Raw genomic sequence first — 18,673 nt, forward strand, 5'->3', positions numbered from 1 at the left:
TCAAGCAAATAAATCTTCCTCTTTGCCTGCACAGATCATCTTTCAAGGCATTTTTCCTGGAGGTGGATATACATGACAAAATCATAAGGTGCAGAAAGATTTATTCCAATACTCCAGTCTCTTCCTGGAGCTATACAGAATATGGCTGTGGCTAAACCCTCTGACTTGAAAGTATTCCTCCTGCTGTTTTTGTTATTCAGGTAGACCGTTGTTGGAGGGAACTTCCCTGACAGTTTTTAAATTCAAGAATTCAATGAAAAGAATTTATAGAGGCACAGTGTTGACTTCTTTATTACTCAGTACAAATGGCAGTGATGGGGCACTTACAGTTTTGATATGGTGTCGGTCTATCCAGTTTATCTGATTTATACTTCTGAAAGCATATGTTGTAATAGCATTTCCTTTTGGAGAAATCACTGGTCATTTTTACCGTTCAGGACGGTATCTGTTTGTTCAGCATCACACAAGGAATGGAGATGGTGAACACATGCACAGAAGAGCAAAGCATGAAGATTCTCAAATTCTGCAGAAAATTATTGTCATGGTTTAATGCCAGACAGCATCTAAGTACCATGCAGCAACTCGCTCACTCTCCCCTCCCTGCTCCCCAGTGCAATGAGAAGGAGAACTGGAAAAAGGTAAAACCTGTTGGTTAAGATAAGAACAGTTTAATAACTGAAATAAGGTAAAAATCATAACAACAACAGCAGCAACAATAATATTAATGAAGAGGAGGGGGAGAGAGAGAGGAATAAAACTCAAGGGAAAAACCCACAAGTGATGCACAATAGCATTGCTCACCACCTGTTGACTGATGCCCAGCCAGTCCCTGAGCAGTGAGCAGCAGCTCCGCGGCAACTCCCCCGAGTCTACACACTGAGCATGACGTTCTATGGTATGGAATATCTCCTTGGCGAGTTCAGGTCAGCTGTCCTGGCTCTGCTCCCTCCCAGCTTCATGTCCACCTGCTCACTGGCAGAGCACGGGAAACTGAAAAGTCCTTGACTTGGAGTAAACACTACTCAGCAACAACTAAAACGTCAGAGTGTTATCAACATTATTCTCATAGCAGATCCAAAACACAGCACTGTACCAGCTACTAAAGAAAATTAACTCCATCCCAGCCAAAACCCAAACAGTTCTTAACCTACAATTGGCTTTATTTTGCCGTAGCTCTGAAACAAGTTTATAGCTGTGAGGTTAAAAGAATGGTAACTGGTATGGTACACTTATGTGAGGAAGGACAGGGTGTTGATTCTAGTTATTATTCTGTCTCTTCAGCTTACTTTTGAGTTATATACATGTATGCTAATGATTTATGTGAGAGGAATAAATAACACATCAATATTAAATGGGAAAACCAGATTTTGCTAAAGACCAGGAAAAGATGCAAAGAATCCTACAGAACAAGAACTTGCAAAAATAATTAATTGAGATGGGAATCATAACAGTGTGTTGTTATGCCTTTCAGCAAAAATAATTAAAAAAACTAAAGGCACTAAATGTACACCAAAACATCTGGAAATGCACATTGGGCCATTTAACATAGCTGTAAATAAAACAAGTGCTAATAGAGACTTATTCAAACAAAACTAGCCTCTGAAAACAACATACTATGTCTAGAACATCATATTTGGGTTGATACTTCCTAACATCGGTTCAAAATTACATTTTACACTACTTAGAAAAATGGGATATCCTTGATAAGTCAATAGGAATTCAACACAATTTTAAAATTTCTGCTATTTCCATATTTCTCTACCACTTATTACCTGATCCTCCTACCACTTAAGCTGATGTGAAATTTCAGGTCACATATTAAAAGCCAATGATTTGGAAAATGACTGAAAACCAAAAACTTATTTCTGCAGATTCCTCAGTGCATCAAGAAAAGAAATTATATATTTGAACCCCAGCAAATCACAAGATATGTCTTCCTAAGAAATTATATTTTAATTTACAGAATCACAGAATCATGTAGATTGAGTAGGACCCTTGAGATCATCCAGTCCCATCACCCTCTGCTAAAGCAGGGTCAGCTACAGCAGGTTGCCTGGGACTGGGTCTTGTCTGGTTTTGAATATCCCCACAGATGGAGACTTCACTGGGCAACCTATTCCAGTTTTTGACCAACCTCACAGTATTTTTTTTTCTTTGGTTCAGATTGTAATTCAAATTTTTCAGTTTGTGCCTGTTGTTTCTTGTTCTGTCAGTGGTCACTAATGGGAAGAGTCCAGCCCCTTCTTCTTCATTCCCTCCCATCAGGTATTTATATACATTGATTAGATGCCCCCTTAGCCTTCTATTCTTCAGGCTGAGCAGTCCCAGCTTTCTCAGCCTTTCTTCATACGAGAGATGCTCCAGTCCCTTCATCATCTTTGTGGTCCTTAGCTGGACTTGCTCCAGTAAGTCCATATCTTTGTTGTACAGAAGAGGCCAGAACTGGACACAGTACTTGACGCATGACCCAACCAGCGCTGAGTAGGGGTGCAAGGATCACCTCCCTCAACCCGCTGGTGGTACACTTCTTAATGCAGCTAGGTACTCAGTGTTGACCCCTGGGGTACACCACTAATCACTGGCCTCCAGCTGGACTTTGTGCCACTGACCACCACCCTCTGGGCCTGTCTGTTCAGGCAGTTTTCAATCCATCTCACTGTCTGCTTATCTAACCCCTTTCTTCATCAGCTTTTCTATGCAGATTTCATGGGAGATAGCATCAAAGATCTTAGTGAAGTCAAGACAAAATCCCCAGCTCTCCCTTCACCCATAAAACCAGTCACCTCATTGTAGAAGGCTATCAGGCTGGTTAAGCATGATTGCCCCTTCATAAATCCATCTGGCTACTCCTAATCCTCTTCTTGCCCTTCCATGTGTCTCAAAATTGCTCCACCATCTTCCCAGGGGCTGGTGTGAGCCTGATCAGCCTGTGGCTGCCTGCATCCTCCTTCTTGCCCTTCTTGAAGACAGGAGTGACATTTGCTTTCTTCTAGTCCTCAGGAACATATCCTGGTTGCCATTGCCTTTCAAAAATAACCGAGAGTGCCCTTGCAATGACATCAGTTGAAATGGTTATAATATGAGCACTTTAACCCAACTGGGAGTCCAGGGCAGCTAGATATGTTTTGAACAAACCATAAGAAGGTACCAGCCCCAGTACTAACCCATGGGAGTGAGAAACCCAGTGATCTAATGAATGTTCATGAGGTGTCTCCCATAATAAATTTCAACCAATTATTTCAAGGATGAAAAAATTATGTTATTCATATGTAACGGCTAATTAGCATTTGCTGTAACGTAATTGCTTAGTGCAGAAATAACACGTAGAGTATACATTAAATTCAAGTTCAGTAAATACTTATCACCAGGGAGATTGTGGGTATTTAATACACAGAAGGAAACCTAGCTTGACAAGACAAATCAAATAGGAGCTTGGTACGGCTGTTTGACAGCACATACCCAAATACCCTCTTCTAAGGTGGATAAATATGCCTCTTTTTCAAGCTCATCAGACACAAACATGTCAGTTTATCCCAATTAAAGATAAGATATTGCTAAAGCTTGCTAGGACAGAGTTCTGTCTTCTGAACATTGATGTCTGGATGAATTACCAGTCACTCTAGAGTAAGTAAATTTTATATTATACTCTTTCATCTATGTTCATGTTATAGAATATATCAGGGAAAAAAACCTCACATCCAAACCAACAATTTCCTTAGTATCATCTACTGGATTAGCAAAAATAGATGTTTTTGATCAATTAATTTTTAATGACAAATAGATAGCCACCATTCATTCTGCTGTACTTTCTTTATATTAGGAACAAACCCAGGATTAGAAATCAGAGCAGGCTCTCTACCATTGTTCTGTGAAGTTTTTAAAGAAAGCTTCATGCTTTTGAAAGTACTTATGAATGATACCAAAGCATTCAGTGCCTTGCCTGCAGGAATTTGTGTAATCAGCCTTGTCCTGCTATGTCCACTGGCTGCGTGGTGGAACGGTGAGTGCCAGTCTGGGGAAGCTTATTCCATAAACACAAAAAACGTGTAGCGTCAGCATGGCAGCAGGCCAAGGAAAATCCTGTGAAAATTTACATCATATAACCCATACCTGTGAGTCTTTCCTCTACTAATTTGAAAGTCTGAAGGGTGCCCTCTGCTATTCAAAATTAATACAGCAACATCAGATGTCCCCATAAAAAGGGCACAATGTTCATATTTACATTACAGTGGTAATGAAATAATAACTTTATTAACTGTATTCAGATATTACTGAGTTAAAAAGGACTGTTTCAAAAAACCACAGTTTTGATTTAGGTTGCTTATTTTGCTGCCATGCCGATTTGAAAGAGAGTTTTTTGCTCCAGCGAGGCTGGTGCAGGCAGACACCACCACCAGCAGCCAAACTGCGGGAGGCTTCGGGCAGTCTGACAAATCCTGCGTGAGGTTTGCAAGGAAACAGGCAGAGTCCTTTGGAGCCTTACAGGTGAGTTCCTCAAAGGCTGTGCAGAGGAAGGGCTGGCACTGCAGAGCTGCCACTGTCTTCTCCTTGGCCACCCCGGGGCGGTGATGCTCTCCCAGCGCTCCGCTGGAAGACTGTCCCCAACCCAGGGGGGACGGGATGGTTTTCTGCCCAAAGCCCGTACTCAGCTGACCCCGCTGGAACTGAGCCACCATGGTAGCTGAGCTGCCCCCCAGCCCCGTAACAAAACCCCCGGGTTTTTTCTCCTAAACTCCGTTTGACTTTATTCTAACACTACTTCATCTTTGAAAAATCTTAATTCAGGGTCAGGATAGGACGCGTCATCTATCCTCAGGTTTTTTTCTGCAGTCAGCGGCCATCCATGGTATAATAAGAAAGCAAATAATTTTCCAAGAAATTCTGGCAAAATTCATTTAGGTATCTATTCAAGTAATTTTCTCCAGGATTCAGACACTTCTAGACACTTTCAAAGATCATAAGGCCCTTACACTGGTACAGTGCATCATTAGTATCACTACCATATAAATTATTTCATCAATGTAGTTAATATTTCTTTTTCCACACCTCCAGGCTGTAATAGCACCTTTGTAATACTTTTATAAAATTGGTTTTATAATGCTGTGTTTTTTATAGGGGAGTTTTTCCAATGATTGCCATGAGGCCATACTATCCCCAGCATCTCTTTCCTGAAAACTTGACGATCTAGGAGGCCTTGACAGGCTACAGGTGATGGTGCTGCTAAAAGCAGCAGCAGACCTGGTTTCAGGGTTCGAAGTATGGTGTTCTGTGTGGTTCTGCCAGGGAGCTGGGTCCAGGTCAGCGTTCAGTAGACGTGTAAGGAGGATGGACCCTTCCCTTTCTTCAGAGTTCTTCCTCTGCTACAAAATGAGAATGTTGCAGGGCTGATACCTTTACAGGAGTTACTGGTTCACTTGAGATGAGATTTTTCTGAAAAGTTCTAAGGCAGTTATTGAGGGGTGCTTTTAGTTGAGAATGAGCATCTGGTCTCTGGCCTGAACTCACTAGTCATGGTCCTTTCCCTGGGATTTAGTCACCAAAAATGAGTTCTGAGATGCAGTATTTCACCACAGGACTGCAGAAAGCTGCTAACAGTTCCTTTACCCTATAAAGAAGTCAGTGTCTCCAAAAATTAGGAAAGCTTCAGGCATGGCAAGACATTCTTGGTCAGAGTACAGTCTGTGAGGTGTGAGCAGAGAGAAATGGTGAAATCTCTGTAGCGTGCCACAGGGGAAACGTGGTGATGATCACATCATAGATGATGCTATGTGGGACAGTTACCAAGTAGCTATCCCACCACCCAAAGCAGCTACCTGAGGAGGTGAGAATGGCATGCAGCACCACAGATCCTCGTGTTCACTGACTGTGCGGCAGGTGAGGAAACACAGGCTGTTGGAAGATGCAATGCATTGTGTAGGGCTGGGAGCTTAGGCATTGCTAGAGGGTTGAGTGAACACAGGAGAGGAACCATAACTAGATTTCTGTATGTCAAAGGCGTATTTCTTTGTATGCGTTTGAAAAAGGAATTTGTGTTTCAGGAGGAGTCTAAAAATCTTTCCAGTGTCTCTCTGTCCCAGACATACAAATACCAATGTTGTAGGATGTGTAGTCTCCTCTGGCGGTATCCTGAAGGGCCATAGATTCCAAGAGAGGAAGGTAAGGCATGAGGAAGTCTGCTCAGTCGCCCCATCCCTGATGCAGCATACTCAGTCAAGGGGACTCCACTGAGGAGAGGGGAGGTGGCATTTTCCCTGCAGCTGGGTGGACAAGCCTATCTTCCAGAAGGTGGGATGGGGCAGGCAGCGGTCACACAGCAAGGGAGAACCCTGAAACCAGAGTAGAGAGATGTGATCTGCTCTGGGTGCAGATCTCAAGCACAGCCTGGTACTTTCTGGGGGCTGAGGGTGCTTATTGCTTGTTTAATGCAGGAAATCACTGAAAAAACTGCAGAACTCGGCCAGGGAAGGACCAGCCTGACAGGGTAGCGTACTCAGAGGTGATTTTAGCCCCTCCACCAAGTGAAATCTAAGTTTCTTTTGTTTTCATTGTTATCTTATCCTTGTTTGCTGTTTTGTGCTTTTACAAAGCCTGCTTTGGGAGGTGGACACCTTTGGGCATGTTGTCTTCCAGAAGGAAGGAGACGTGTTCTATCTCAAGGCTTGGGTAGACAAAGGCTTTTGTAACTGCAGCATTTTGAGTAGTTAGGACAGTGTTACTCATATGGCCCTTGTCCTTATCTCGGTCCTTTGTATCCCCTCAGACTTCCTGAGCTCCCAGTACAGCAGCCACGAGTTCTTCCTTGTGCTAAGCCTTACCCTCTTTGTCTATTAGCCCCCATCTCCAGGGCTGTGAAGCAATACTGGGATGTACTGGTGTCTGAGCGCAAATTACAGCAGCAACTACAGCACTTGGGCTCTCTCTTAGGAGAATATTAAGCGTATCTGCCTTGCTTTTTGTCTGCTGTATACAGACTTCTGTGATGGAGCAGAGCCAGTATGGCTCATCCATCTGCTCCTTCCATGCTGAATCCCTACAAACGCCAAGACAAACTAAGGTTACCCAGAGAGGCAAACGAGGGCCCGTTTCTTTATGTGCTTTTTATAATAAGATTAGAAAAGTTAATAATGAAAGATGTCTTCCAGTTTCAGTTTTCAAATAAAACAGTATGGTGTAGGACATCAGGCTGCTTTGGGAACAGAAGACCTTTATTCCTTTGGCTGTACATAAGCACTAGCTCGTATTTGTGAACAAAGGGCTTTCTAAGGCAAAACCCTATCAACAAGGTAGAGAAAATCGTGCTACCAAGAATAATACTCAGGGATATGACATACCTTAGGACAAATCCTACAGCAGTTTAAGCCCCTCTGCTTTGCAAAATACTCATCTTGACTGTCTTGTGAGGATTTACGAATTTTCAGCAGCCATCACAGCGAACTCCCAGGATTTTTTGTGTCTTACAGTAAAGAATAAACAGCCTCCTCCCTGCACTGCACACTGCAAGTCACTCTCCAATCAGAGAACTCTTCCATCACCACGCGTACTGTATGGATGCAAAAGGAGTTTATTTTAAAAGTGTAATCAGTTCAGAAGCAATTAATAAACACTTTGCAAATGTTACTTCTTTGTGTTCATTAGTACCTATTCACTTCGAGTTACAAAAACTAACACAGCTTGTGAGAAAAACAGCAGAGGTGCCTCAAATACTTTTTGATAAATACTGTTGTTTTCTGTATTTCTTCCCAGCAGAATGTAAAGCAAACCAGGCAGGATTCTTGGCATGTAAATTCTTCTCATCTGGGTGTTGTTTCAGCCTCTGAGGAGCACTCTCCTGTTTAATATGTACAACAGCACTTCATGAATATATGAATCTTTTCTCAGCACACGAAATTTGTGCCCTGTTCTCCCTGTAGAGTCTGAGGAATGAAAGGAATGGGGTTTACTTCTGTAGATTGTATCACTTGTGACTTTTCCATAACCAACTATTAGATCCATAAACTATACTGAGAGCACTGAGGGGGGTGGGAAATTATTTGGGCTCTGGAATGAAAACGAGTGTTTACACATTCTAAGGCAAAAATAAATATTTTAGCACAACCTTCTCTAAAAAGCACTGTGCATTGCTGAGCTGCTCCACTGGTTGTCAGAGGGATGGGAACAGGGAAAAAGGATGGCTGTGCTAAGAAAGAGTATATGAGCCTCAGTCCCCAGCACTTCAGGGAGCACAGAGATCAAAATGTATTTTAAGAAGGTAGTGGTGTGGGAAGGATGGCGCTACACTGAGGAAAGGTGCTTCTAACCTGGGGAAGGGTGGGCTACAAAAGAGGATTTACATAAGTTTAGTTCATTTGTTTTCTAAAGCAGTTATATTCTAAAGTGCTGTTGTTCCAAGAATCCCACTGCCACAGACATCTAGGGACGGGAGACTGGTGTATCACCTACTTGCTTGTTATCTGTGATTTTGCAACATTGACATCTAAACCCTGATATTTTTTGACAATACCCATTCAAACATTATGCCATGTGACAGTCTCTCCTAATAACTGTCTTGGTGGAAACCTTATTAGCTTTCTGTTCTATGCTGCCTGCAGTGTGCTAAATGCCTAAAAGGAGCTAAATTTTCCTTATGGTATTTGATACAATTTGAAGCAGTCCTGCTGGATGCGTATTGCCAGGAAAAGAAATCCCTGGAGGAAAAAAATATTTAGATAATCCAGTTCTTTTTTAAGAATTTGTATCTGTAGTCTATTTTGTTTAATAATATTAATCACAAAGGCAGAAAATAATTTTTCACTGTGATCCCACTTCTTTGGAACCTGTGATAGTTAACGCTGTGCAGACGTGGCCACTGAAGGGGTAGCTGCTTGGAAGTGTAGGGGATGATGCTCTCAGGAGCTATTAACATCCATCTGTTAATAATCTGACATATTTTTCAGCAGTTTTCAATGGATAAGGTTTTGAGGGCTGTGAACACCCTGACATGATGACATATGTCAGACCCAGACAAGTGTCTCGTATCTGCTGCTTTGCTGGCCAATAAGACCTGGCATGAAATACCAGTTCAATCAGAATGTGTTTTTTCCTTCTACTTACCAGCCTCCTTTCTACATCTTGCATCTTTTCTCAGCTGGGTCCACTGACAGCACAAAAGCAAAGAAGCAGCAACCTTACTTTACGTTTTTTCAAGCCAGCTGTCCCCAGGTAGGATCCACTCAGTCTAGGATCCAGCATTAATCACCTCGCAACAGCATTTCCCAGCCTGACATATATAATGATGACCGAAAGGGGAAGTGAAGGAGGGTGGCACCATCCATAGGCTGAAGCATTCATGATAGAGACCTGCAGACAACCACCACAAAGCTTTCCTGGGTTCATTTCGACTCCCACCAAGAGAGAAAGAAAGGAATTTATTTTCATTGAACTTTAAAGAGGAACAGATTTTCTGCTTAGAAACAAAGAACATCCATTTTTCCAGCATTTTGGGTATCAGAAGGGTGAAATATCAATTTATTCCACTATTCATGGTTCTGGTTTGAGGTGGAACTTTCAACTTGATTTTCATATAAGAACTTCTGAAAGTAGGTGTTAATTTATCCAGCTATTTTGGAAAGAAGAAGAAAATATCATGTGCGGAAAATAACCCTGGCTTATCAACCTCCTACAGTAGCAGATGTGAATGAGCACCATTCTGCCAGACCTGGCAGTTCTTAGCACTTTGAACCTTTAAAATATGCTTGGCAACAGTAATTAACAATAAGTAATTTATTTGAAATAAACTTCCAATTAAACACAATATTTCTGCAGACTTGTATTTTGGTATTTTTAATTAATTTCTTTTCATTTTTCTTCACCAGGTTCAGCAGAAGGCTAAAGTAATTTCCTTTTAATTTTTTTTCACTACTCCTTGACCACAGTCTTGTCAGTTGTCTTCAAATAATGTACACAAGTGAGTCAGACCTGCTAATTAATTCTGTTGTTCTGCTTTAGGTTGCAAACTATAATAAAATGAGATCATTATGAAATCTATTAATATCTCCTTGAACAAAAAGTAAACTGAATACCATTTAGTAATGCACAGGTTTGGCAGAAGATATTCCCAAAGGTTTTGACACAAATGTATTTGATTATGCTAAGAAAGTTACAATCTCCAGGAAAAAAAAAAAAAAGAAAAAGATTGCTTAGAACAGCCTTTAACATAAAAGAAACCTGATTTTTACCAAATTACTTGTTCTTATGCTGGAGGAGGAGAGAGATTTTCAGCTGGTGCTCGCAGCTAAGGCAAGATGTTACCGTCAGCTGCCTCTGCAACTCAACCACTCTCAATGCCACGAACGTAGCCTAGAGCAGAATCTTTTCTCTGTTTTTGGATGCAGAGTCTGCTCTCAGAAACCAAACCGAAGCTCTTCTGTTGTGCCAGTGAAAGCAGGATCAAGCATCTAATATTATTCTTCCAGTGTAAAACCTTTAAGTCTCCTTTGATGCTCTTTCCAATCCTTTAGAGACCCATTGCTACTTCTTGCTGCAGAGGAGTTTATTAGTTACTGTCATCGTTACCTAGCTGGAAGGATAAGGCTGTTCTCCTTTACACACTGTAATCCCAGGAGAGTCAGGTTTTGGTTACAGCCTCTAAACTTCACAGCAGTGAATCCTACTTAATGTTGTGGTCTTGGGTCCTGAACTAACATTACTGAATCTGTCCCACCAGATGACTTTACAACCCCTGTTCGACACTTCAGAGATTCACAATTCCTACATTCCATCAGGCAGACAAATAAACGTCTTACATAAACAGTGGATATTTGAGTTCTTTGACTGAAACATGAGGTTTTAATACAAAATGCTTATGATAAAAATTGTCCAAAAGTGGAAAACAGGAATAGCTGGGAGGTTTCTGTCTCACACTGGGTTAGACTACTTCACTCTGCCTCTTGCTTTGGTAATTTTTAGGAGGCAGTACAAGACCCCCAGAAAACACACTATCCCCAAATTGTAGCCAGCATATATAATTTTTCTCTGTTATTTCATTATATAATTTAGCCTTCCCTTTTTCTGCTTTTAAAACTCCCACACTGTGCATGGCTTGCATCTTTCAAAGTTCCAATCAAAACCCATGCTATTTGGAGACAGAAAATAGTTTTCAAACTAATCTTATGAATAATAGTAAATTATCTTTGGCATTTCCAAAAGTGGATGAGTCTATGAAAGTCTCGACCCGGTTCTAGCAGACAGAATCCCCCCACCTCCAGCCTCAGAGACCTGATGTTATTTTGCCTTTTTTACCCTGTAACTGGCTGAGCTACGATTGCTTTCCGCAGCTCAAAGAACAGCTGCCTTTGCATAAGTAGGATGACCATTTTAGTATCAGTATCTGTAGATTGCTTTGAGATCCTTTGGAAATGGAGGCTAGGCTTGTCATGCGGTGAAACTTGCCCAAAACTATCACTCAGACAAAATGAGACCTGAACTGCTTTGCCAGCTTTAACACTTCAGATAGTTCTGGTATGTACTGGGAAAAACAAGGAAAGCACAAATAGCTGTTATGGGGAAAGCTCACCCAAAGCTCTGAACTACACCTGCCCATTCTAAATGATCCAGGCATGCAACAGAAAGAAACAAGAAGCACAGAGGAGCTCTAACAATTTTACATCCTTGTAACATATTAGTGGCCCCAGAAAAGACGATTAATTGGCTTAACATATGGAGAAAGCTAAAGCAGCCTGGGCTGACCTAAAAATGAGGTAATTGGTGACTTACTGGCCATCTCAGTTAGGCAGCAATTATTTATTTATTTATATTCATTGCGAAAACAATTGTCACTGAGGGAAGGAACCACATCCCCAGAGGTACAGCATCATACAGAAGGTGAAGCTTGAACTGGAACTGCTACACCTACAAGCCGGGCCACTAGGCAGGTCTTGGACACTCTGACAGGCTGAAGTGTCTGAAGCACCACGGGCTGTTCACATCCACTTCAGAGTTAGCTGAAAGTAGCTGGTGACTGGCGTGGGGCACCTCACTGACTCCTCCCAGACACAGCAGCCCTGCAGCCCTGTTACCCAAACCCTGCTAGTTATGTTCGTTGTTGTGTGTGTTTCATAGCTAGAAATTGCCAGCCACCTGCTAACACCAAATAATTCTAAGACCTGGAGTCACCGAGTGCTGTTCCTCTCTTGTGGCTACCTCACCATAAATTGCCCAGCACAGCTTGCTTTCTTTTTAAAAATTGTTTACTGTTTTGTTCAAGAATATGCTGCTAGACCAGGTGGCGTGTTCAGATCCCCTCTGGGAGGCAGGCTCTGACCAGGAATCCTTTGCAGGGAGGTATCTTCAAGAAGATTTTTGTAGTCTGGACAACCCAACACCAGCTGCAGAACAAGGAGAAAATGGCCATGCTGTGGGAGCAACTGACTTGCAATGCCCGAGTCAAGAGAAATGTCAGTGCGCTACAGCAAACTGCAGCTCATGCTGCCTGGGCTGTACTACTTGGATGCGTTTTCTGCTTTCTGGAAAAATATGAGAATATTATAATATAAGAATATGCTAAAACAGACTATAAGAATATGCGAAAATATGAATCTGTCTTAGCAGGTTTCTGATTTTTCCGGAGCTCAGAAGTTGGTCCGAATACGCATTTGATTCTGTCTTCTGGAATAGTCAAAGTTTTAATAAAACATTTTCCCCTGTGGCTGAGTTGGGGAAATGTGGGTTTCTTACAGGACATCCTCGAGGCAAAGTAAGCTGAAATCTTTTGTAAGAAGGAAAAATATCTCAGTCACTGCAATGATAATTTAATGTCACTTCTCCATTTTCTCAGGTAGCCATAGGGCCTTCAGTGTCTACCACTGGATAAGCTTTCTCATCTTCTGAGGCCAAGACAGAGGATGATATTTTTCTCTGACAGTGAAACACTCCAACACTCATCTCCATGACATCCACAGCAAAAGTATAGATTTTAAAATGCATATTTTTTTTTTCAGCCAGGAAATGCTATCCTGAAAGGACAACATTTCCGAAGTGTCTTGTCTGATTTTTATTTAGACAACCACAGATACATATAACCATCAAGATTTCTTTCTGCTTTGTCATGTGACTATGTCTTCAAAAATACTACAAAACAAAACATTACTGAAAGTCTGCGGCTACAGTGGTGCATGTATTTCAGTATTTTCAAGAGTCAGTGGGACTTCAGCCCTGAAGATATAAAGCTAAATCCTTTCAAAATGATATTTAGGTTTCTAAATAATTTGAATCCTTTTGCAAATTTTATGAAACATGTTCATAATAAAATAGAAAAGCAGATACTAAATACTTGTAAATTGCCAGAAAATCCAACAAAATGCAAATGACAAGAAGAAAATGCACATTTTTTTTCCAGGCTTGCACTGTGATTTGTTTTTTGTTCTAGAGAAAGAAGGCACTGATAAATGTATCAATGAGCTTTGGAAGAGAGCTGTTGCTCAAAGACGATTCAGTAGTGTTTTCTTGGCAGTACGTCAAGAGTAGCAGCTACCTTCTTGTTGCTGGTTCTGGCAAAGAAATCGGAGCCTTTCCAGTCCGCAAATGGCAGAACATCAAAATGTTACAATGCTGTGTTCCCAGAGATGACAGGAGTTTCTTTCATTAGTGAAAGACAATAAGAATATACAGAACCCACATTTCAAATTTTTCTGTGTAGTGAGTATAATCTTGTTATGAGTGGTGCTAGAGATCAGGGGTGCAAGGCTTTTTTTCTAACTCTGCTTTTAATTCGTTGTATGGCCTTGAGGCAAGCCAGTTCACATCTCTGTGCCTCAATTTCCCCAGCAGCAGCCTGGAGACAGTAAGAGCTACCCTGCTGGGCCAGTGCGAGGCTGAATAGATCAGTATTTTTGAAAGGACTGAGACTGTCACGTAGAACTTGTTATATAAGTGTAAAGGAATAAAATGCAAACTAATGAAGTATGGTCAGATCTGTCACTGCTCATCTTCTGTTATATGCCCCTTGGAACAAATGAACTGTGAGTGAGACCTGAAACATTCCAATGTCACATCTGAGCAATCACAGTAAAATGGAAAAATACTTATTTCGGATTCTAATGTGTATTAGCATCTTCTTCATCAGTTTTATATACATTCTTACACGGTGCATTGCAACTTGACTCCTGCCTTTCTTGGCTCTCACTCTGAAAGCCGTGCTTTGCCCATTGTCTTCTAAATGTTCCCTCCTAAATATTGGACTCTATTGCCCTTCATATCTGCATGATGATACCACTCCTTTAATTTTACGCTTGTTTTGCTTTTGGGCTCAGGATACTCCTCAAGAAAAAGAAGGGCCACCTCTGTGACAACTGTTCCCTCCCTTGCCCTGCCACGAATTTCATCTGTGATGTCAGGCAAAGGCGTTTAGGATGTCCCATACCACTGTTCACCCAGGGTCAAAGAGGATAATTGCTAGCGCTGAGGTAGCACAACAGTCACAGGGAGGTCCGATGGCTACTGCAATGACTATGCACAAAAGGACTAGATAGAGAGACAGGTAGGTAAATAACCATGGCTTCACCAGATACTCAGCTTTGCAAATTAGTCCTATATGCAGCTGGAGTTCTACTCGTAGTGACAGCAGTCTGAATGCACAGGTACCTGTTAGAACCACCACCCACGTCGTCTAGGAGGGGCTTTTTCTGCAATACCTTTCGCATTAGTTTCAGCTTTCTGTATCTTTTCACTCCTGCCTTGGAGCCACTGTGTTATTCCAGTGCTGGGCTTCCCACACAGTTCTGCCAGGTTCACTCATACCCTACAGTCCTTTCACTAGGTTGTTCTTACTCTCCTCCCACACCTTGCTCCAGCAGGCTACTATCTCCATCTGCACTCCACGAACTGCCGATACTCCAGTTTTGCCTTCCTCCTGTTCTCCCGACTCAATCCAGTCCTAGTCAGAACAGTCCTGCTTTTCCAGACTCTTAATTTTCACCTTCAGTTGCAAAGGATAGAGGAAGAGGGAGTGCTGTTTCTTCACCTCTGAAATATGGCTGTAGGTATTGGGCTCCTTTCATCCTTTCCTCCAAGGTTTCCTATGACCTGATGCTTTCCTGGCATCCTTTGCACTTCATAGATGTGCTGCATAGAGTGGCTGTAAATTGCAGTACCTCTTTTGAGCACTCCAGGTTCCTTTTTCGTATCTATTTTTACCCTTGAAAACTTTTCTGCAACCACCTGAAGCCCATGACTGTGTATTTTACCCTGTGCATTTTTCCCATCCTGTGTTTCCCTATTGATGTCCACTTCTCAGTGACCATTTTTGGCACATGGCTGTTGGCTCCAGTTGTGCTGAGTACATGTTAGCACACAACATATGTCTGTCCATCATCCTAAAGCCTGGGTGAAAGCTAGTATGCACAGGCATATATTTTGCTGTATTTCTTTCTTGATTGCCTGTACATACTGTACTTGCCAGAGTGGCTGCACTTCAGGCCTGTAAAGTGCCGCATTTGGTGTGTGCATGCATATTCCTTGTTGTTTCCTTTCTGCACTGTTTTCCAAACTTGCTATCTGTGTGAGGAGTTGAACTATCTGTTATGTCCTTTCTCCTTGAATGTATGTCAGGTGAACACTGTCAGACTGGTATGTTTTGCATATTTGCTGTGATATAAGGCTCGGTATAGGAAGCACATGGTTTTTGACAGTGTATCATGGAAACGCATGCAAATTCACTGTTGCACGGGGTACAACCTGAACACGTTCCCTATGCAGTTGCCACCCTCTTACCTGTGCTTCTAGACAGCTCCATCAGTCCTTTGGGAACGGCATTCACAGCGCTGAGCACAAGCAGAAGAGATCATAGCTGGGAGAGCAAAGCCAGGCTTCCAGTAGGAAGGGAACAGGACGCAGATTTGGTGGCAGTTGTGAGACTTGTCATGTGCATGTTACATGTGCTGGGAACACTGAATGGGGATGCTTTTGTCCCAGTATACAGCAAAAAGTTACATGCTCTGCAAATACTAGGGATTTACATTCACTGACCTAAAGGCATGCTGCCACGTGGAAGACTATTTCAAAAGGGTCAAGTAGCAAGCTGGCAGAGACAGGGAGGAATGCTGACTGAAAAAGTTGTATGAATTGGCTCAAGGATGGTAAGGTAACTAAAGGCTAGGAGAATGTCCTGCTAAAGGTTACAGGGACTGCTGCTTACTGAAAGCTCTCTAGGTTCCCAAGTGGTGTGTGGACACTGCAGGAGACTGCTGAGATGATCAGAAAGGATTGTGGCAAAAAGCCAAAATAGGGTCCTAAGCTCTGACAAAGACTCCTCTAACCTATGGGGCCGAGGGGGGTGGGGGGGAAGTGGACAGGAGATGAATCAGATCAGTTTTTCTTTCAGCTAATAATCCAGTACATTCAACCTTAATACAGTTCTAGCAATGTCCCCACTTGAAAAATGAGGATCTTTATGTTCTACTGCTGCTTTCACATATCACTATTTATAGCATTTATTAACAATCTTTTAATTCCCAAAGAACAATAAAACATCCAGATGACATTGTCCAGAGTGCAAAATCAGGGAGAATGAGACCCTTACTTTACAGAAAGGTGCTGCAAGACCCAGCTTTTTCAGGAGGATATTAACTACTTCCTGTAACATATGTACATCCTGGCATGAGCTGTGCTTTGGGGCACCTGCAAGCTTCCAGGAACACAAATTCCATGGGAATTGCAACACCCTCCTGAAGACTGGCAGCACAAGCTGGGGCAGCTGCTGTTTGTGGTCAGCTGTGCTCTGCCTGGGTCAGTCCTGCAACTGCCCTGCCAGCAATGTGCAATCTTGTCACACTCTGTGGCTCACCCTGGGGGACCATTCATCTGAGATTGAGTGACAGGACTGAGCTGGAGTTTCTCCCCCTGGTAGTCTTGTTTCTGTTTTGATCAGTGTTTCTTTCGTCTTAGACACGACTGTTTTATGGAAGTGAAAACATCAGTCTTTAGCATCATTTTGGACCTTTTATGTTAGCCCAGATCTCCTTCACGATGATGTTGTCGGGCCCTAATGCCCCAGGTCATCTCTTTCCTTAAGTAGCCTCTGTTCCAGGAGAATGTTTTCTTCCAAAGCAAGCATCAAGATGACTGGAGAGAGAATCCCAGGTGCTGTGACAGCAACCAAGACAGGGTATTTAATTATTTAACCTCTCTTAAACAGCTGAGCGCCTAGCTTCCCCCAGGCCTTGCTCCAATCCCATTTCCATAATGCACAGAACAAAGGTGACAGCCTTTGAGCACAGGCTGACGTTCACATACAGATCAGGCAAATCACATTCAGCAAATGCACCTGCCTGCTGTTTCTTTCAGTGGTGGCACCGACACAAACATGCAAAGCAGCATGGCCGGTACAAACATCACTGATTCACCGATTTCCTAGAAAAGGGGGGAGAGGGGGAGTGGGAGAGGCCTGCTTAGACATACTTATAGTGCTTTTCTCCTTGAGCCAGCAGACAAAGCCACAACCTAGACAGCAAAACATGCACAATGTTTGAAGCTGAAATTCGAATTATTTCAGCTGACGGTATAAGCTTTTAGCCCGTCTTTGCCCACCTGGCTGGAGTCACAGCACCGTTCTGCCATACAGGGGGAGCTTGTTTTAGTCATGATGGTGGATACAAGCACAGAAACTGCTGCTGTGGGCAGGTTCTGAGTTTACCCGGTGCAGGATGAATTACCACCTCTCCCTCAGCGCTACCAACAAAAGCCCACACTATGCTTCCACCCTGTATGCAGTGGGGAAGAGAAGATCCTATTAGGCCTAGTGAGTTTTATTCCTATGAGTTTCAGTATCATAATTCTTGGCTTCACTGCTCCAGGCTACCCTCTTGCTCAGTGCACAGCAGGGCGAGAGCTGGTGGTTGCTCCTTTGCAGCATTAGCACAGTCGGTTCCTGCCGCTCCGGCCAGCGGCACCCACACAAACTGCAGGTGGCGAGGAGGAGGTGGAAGAAGCGGCACATTCCTCACCACTTCCCCAGATGACAGCACGCATCCCATTCCTCCTTGTGCACTGCTGGTGCCTGACGTGGAGTTACGGCGCTGAGCAAATAGCGTCCATCGGTCTCGCCAGCTCCCAGCAGGACTCCTTCCCTCTCAGTGCACAAGTATCTGCAAGATAACACAGCTTAAATCTGCTGCTCCTACAGGCTTACTTTCAAGGAGTCCCAGATTTCCTTCTCTGCTTTTCCTACCTTTAGAGGGCCCTAAGGCACCGTGGGGCCTCCCCCCAGCCTCTGCCTATGGCTGGGAGTCCCACCTCAGCCTGAGCTGTCACCAGTGAGGGCTAGCGTCGCCCTGAGGGACATGGCTGGCAGGGCACCATGGCACCCACCCTACTGCACCCAGCAGGGAAGTGGGGCAGGCCCAGAGATGGTGGTCAGGCCCAGGCACCAGCCCCAGCCATAAGGTTCATCACGGTGATGAGGCAAGGTCAGGATGGTAATCCCATCTGCGGGCCAGGGCCAGGGCCAGGGCCAGGGCCAGGGCCAGGGCCAGGGCCAGGGCCAGGGCCAGGGCCAGGGCCAGGGATGGTGGGGCTGAGGGGAGCCAGGGCTGAGGGGAGCTGGAGACCAGCCCTGTTGCAGCATCACTGGGACATGAGCCAATAGCCCTTGGGGGACTGAAATGGGCTCCTGGGCCACTGGCAGGGTGATGAGTGGTCCTGG

This window comes from Falco biarmicus, chromosome 5, assembly GCF_023638135.1.
Source record: "Falco biarmicus isolate bFalBia1 chromosome 5, bFalBia1.pri, whole genome shotgun sequence".
Taxonomy (NCBI): Eukaryota; Metazoa; Chordata; class Aves; order Falconiformes; family Falconidae; genus Falco; species Falco biarmicus.